The following is a 4,950-nucleotide window of genomic DNA, read 5'->3' as shown; positions in this document are numbered from 1 at the left end:
GTGAATTATGAATAATAGTCGTCCTGTTGAGTTAAAATCCCTGCACCTGGTGTCACCATAATGGGAAAAATAATGGTAACAATGTGCATAATCAACTTCAGTGAGGATTTTGTTCAGATCCTATTTTAACTACAAACGAAACATGATCGTTTTCACTCCCACTGAAAGCTTTGTGATTTATCCCATCTGAGGAAAATCAGTGTTCTGAGGCACACTGTGATCTACCACACCATCTTTATTTTGAAGTAATTTACATGATGAAAAAATGCCGTCATCTTGCATGTTCTAGTGCAATGTATCACTTGAGCAGAGTAATGTGTTGCTCGTCTACCAAACTGACAAATGATCATCATCACACTGAAAATATTTTTTTATTAGTTTGTTAATCTAGAATAGCATACTGTTTGTAAGTTTATGATTGTCCTTGCATGTATAGTGCCATGGATGGACACTGTGTGCCTGCAGGATGGAATAATGGTGGAAGCTTTACTACATGTCACAGTACTTGCTGGGTTACTCTGTGCTGCAGTGTCCTGGCTTGGAGATGTGCTAGAACTAGGCATACTGTGATAATGGGAGTGACATCATGGAGGAAAAAAGTAAAGATAAATAAGTCTTTAGTGTAATCTTATTTCAGAAGAACTGCTCTCTTAGTTGGTGGAAAGTTAAAAATTTGGAAAAAGTTTATAGCCTCAAGCATCGAAAAAGTTGCAAAAAGTAATGGCAATCATAACATACTATATCACAGCTGTTAAAACAGTTCACTGTACTGCTTATGATCCAAGTTTCATATAAGCCTACACTCCAGACAAACACCTTCAGAAAAGATTTTCTCTCTCTTCAGTGTGTAATCTCTGTTAAAATCTCGTGTGCATTTTATATCATCTTTACTTCTGCCATTGTCACTTATTTTGCTGCCCAAATATCAATACTTGTCTATAACTTCTTGATCAAATTCCCCATACTTCATTTGCATTCAACTTATCTTCCAAGTACTTAGTTGTCTGTTGATAGAATCAGTGTCGTTGACAAAAATAAAAGTTTTATTTCTTCTTCTGAACTCCTATTCCTTTTCCAATTTTTGCTTCCTTTACTTTATTGCTTGATCTAAGATTGAATAGCATGCAGGATACGCTAACTCCTTTCTCACTTATTTTTTCAAGCACTTCCTGTCTTTTATGTTCTTAAACTCCTGAAATTGCAGTCTGGGTTCCGTACATGTTGCAGATAACCATTGAGTCCTCGTATAGTATCCTTGATAACTCCCAAGTCTCAAAGAGTGTATGCTGCTTAACATTGGCAGATGTTTCTGCAAATTTACAAATGCTATAAATGTAGATTTCTTTTCCTTCAATTCACTCCCCAAAATAGACCATAGTGTCAGTATTGCATTGCATGTTCCTACATTTCTCAGGGCCTCCAACTGACCTTCCCCTGTGTAGGTTTGTACCAGCTGTTGCATTCTTTTGTCGATAATTCTCATTTACTCTTCAGTTTCAGTTGCACATTTTCAAATACATGACATGTTTCGATCTCTCTGGATAATCTTCAGATTTATGTAGTTGTGTCGGCACCCACTGTGTGTGTGTGTGTGTGTGTGTGTGTGTGTGTGTGTCATATCTGAGTACTCTGATGTGAAGTCCTGACACAGATATGGTGGATTTCTGATACAACTACATAGATATAAGGAAGATCCAGAGAGATCAAAACATGTCATGTATTTAAAAATGTGCAACTGTGACTGAAGATTAAATGAGAACTGTTTTAAATATTAATTCAGTTGTTTTTCTCTTGTGACAAATATCTTGGCTATAGTGTAGATAAAGTGTTAGTATTTTGCAACCATGACTTATAATGTGTTACATTTTTTGCGAACTGCCTGCTTTAGCATTGGTTGTACGACATTCTTCTTGAAGTCTGAGGGCATTTCGCCTTTTTTATATGTCCTGCATAGCATGTGGAACAGTTTTGTCACAGTTTGTCCTCCTAGGGCTTTTAATTATTCTATGGTGGTATCACCTGTTCCGAGGGCCTTGCTTTGCCTGAGATTCAAGTGCTTTGTCAATAGTATCACACCACCTGTCTCATCCACTTCCTCTTTGCTTTGTGTAATTTTGTCTTCAACTGCCTTTCTTTTCTACATCTTTTCTATGTAGAGAAACGTTGGGTAAGATTACATGGTTGGGTTATAGTCATTCTGTGTATGGGAAAGTTAGATAAAATTATGTGGTCGGGTAAGTGTGTGAATCGCTATATTTTTAAGTTGGCTAACCTGATCAGCCACCTGATGCTACCAGACGGTCAGTCTCAAACCTCATGATGAGCCTGACACCACGTTTTGAGTTTACTCCAGCTGCATAGCTACGATTTGCAGGAAAGAAATGCTTTTCTTGCTAATTTGTTATAACATTTTCAGTCAGCTTAGTAGCGAAACACAGCAGTCACATTGATTCAATATATAATTTGTAATATTACCACTGTGAAGAGCAGACACTTAACGCCTGAACAATGTAATATGCTACAATATAGGGGTTGTGGAGGAAACTAAGATTTAAGGTTATGTTTTTTATGTCAATGGTGGCCAAGACTGTGCAGAATTTGGAGTTTGCAGTCTTGGATGCCCTCTTTCTCTGTGTAAGCATTCTTTCTTCTTATTGTGCTGATAACTCTTAGCCCATGCATAATTTAAACTATTACTACTTCAGTTATAGTAATGTGTAAGTATACCAAAAAACTGAGGGAAAGTTAATTTTAACTGAAGAAAAACTAAATGGGATACATTGCTACAACTGAAAATGATGCAAGCAAGGCACTTAAGTCAGTGACTTATGTATCCAATGTAATAGTGAAAAGAAAGTGTCTGGAAAAGATTGGGTCAAAGAGGTTTTGAAAACTCCTTCAGAAAGCCAATCAGCTTTAATGAAATATAGGTCGGATGATATTTTGTCAACTTGAGATCAATTTATGAACAAAAGAAATTTCTCTCTCATAGGATTTTTAATTTTCATGAATAGGGGCTGTCAACAGTGCCTAATGAAACACCCAAAGTAATTTCACCAGTGAGCATGAAAATGGGGGTTCTGTAAGCCGTCTTCAGGAGAAAGATGTCAAAATATTACTGTTGTTGCTTGTTTTAGTGCTTCAGGTATTTATATGCCACCAGCCATAATACTTACCAGGAAGAGGATAAAATGTGAACTTTACAGCAAAGTACCTGCTGGAACATTGCTCCATGTCTCTGACAGTGGCTACATGACTGCTGACATTTTGTTGATTGGCAGTAGCATTTTGCTCATGATACAAAACAAGTGAAACAGACTCAGTTTTGTTACTTATAGATAATCACACAACTTATCTAAGTCTTTCAGCTGGTACCTTTTGCAGGGAAAATTTTATAACAGTGCCCTATGCGTCATAAATATAATTTCTGGGCAAAAGTGTTTTTGGTCCTCGGAAGACTGGACACTAAGCAGAGGTGGTGAGATAGATGGTGACCAGTCCAGGATGTGCTGCGACCCGAACACACAATAGTGCCATATTTAGAGAAGCATACAACAGGGTTTCAACTACCAGAAAAGTTGTTGTATGGTGTCAGGCAACTGCAATATACCCGTCCAGTCTTGATGTGTTTGCTGAGGAAGATTTTGCCCTTGCTTCAGTGGCTGAGCAACATCCTAGTTTCTGAAAGCATGCCCAATTATACTGATGAAGAAGAAGCAGAAAATGATCCCAAAAGTGTTTTTGGTCCTCGGAAGACTGGACACTAAGCAGAGGTGGTGAGATAGATGGTGACCAGTCCAGGATGTGCTGCGACCCGAACACACAATAGTGCCATATTTAGAGAAGCATACAACAGGGTTTCAACTACCAGAAAAGTTGTTGTATGGTGTCAGGCAACTGCAATATACCCGTCCAGTCTTGATGTGTTTGCTGAGGAAGATTTTGCCCTTGCTTCAGTGGCTGAGCAACATCCTAGTTTCTGAAAGCATGCCCAATTATACTGATGAAGAAGAAGCAGAAAATGATCCAACTGTCCTTATTCATAACGGCCTAACTGGCGTCCCTGTAAGCCTTGATGAAAATATACCTGAGATTCCTCTTTGCAGCAAGGATACTGAAAGCTCAGCAATTTAAAGAAAATGTAGCAAAAAGTGGAAACACTTTCCAGTGAGCCATTTAATGGTGCCATCTCTAAACCAGGTCCACCATCAAGATTAATTAGCCCTAATCTTGCTACTAAGATGAAGATTAAATGTAAATAGAGCCAAAGTAGATTTTAAGATATTAGCAGTGAAACATTCAAAGTGATCTAAAACTAGAAAATAAATTCTGTTTATTCAGGTGTTCTTACTATGACTAAATTAGAAAACTGCTCAGCTTCCTGCTATTCACTCCTTGCCAAAGAGCAAAGTTGAAAAAATGCACGTCAGTGCAAAAAAGTGTGGTTTGTATCAAGCTCACCATTTAAAATTATGCTGGGAGAAAATGAAGCAAAACAGGAACAAGAACTTTGAGAAAGGAAGGAGAAAAGAAAGAGGTAAGAAGCTTAAGAGAGAATCTGTGAAAAGAAAGACTGAATTAAAAGAAGACAAGATCAGCTCAGAACCTATCAACTGAAAATGATATGCCAACTGCAGTGCAAATAAAATAAGAACAAACCTTTTGCCATGAGATCTTTGAAGATTGTTGGGTATCTTGTGGACAGTATCAACAATGGTGATAACACATGTACTGATTAGGACCTTATGTAAGATTGTGTAGTCTTAACCACCATCTTGCACAGCCTTATCTCGCAAGGTGCTGAAAACTGTGCAAATACAATCTTTTAAAAATTGTTAACACAAATAATTTGTATGATGAAAGAGAAATTACATCAGCTGCAATCGGACATTGAAATAAATCCAATAACGACAAATGCAAATGTGTGCTGGACTAGGATTCGAACCTGGA

Source organism: Schistocerca serialis, chromosome 9 (genome assembly GCF_023864345.2).
Source record: "Schistocerca serialis cubense isolate TAMUIC-IGC-003099 chromosome 9, iqSchSeri2.2, whole genome shotgun sequence".
NCBI classification, from domain to species: domain Eukaryota; kingdom Metazoa; phylum Arthropoda; class Insecta; order Orthoptera; family Acrididae; genus Schistocerca; species Schistocerca serialis.
This window is presented reverse-complemented; position numbering follows the sequence as displayed.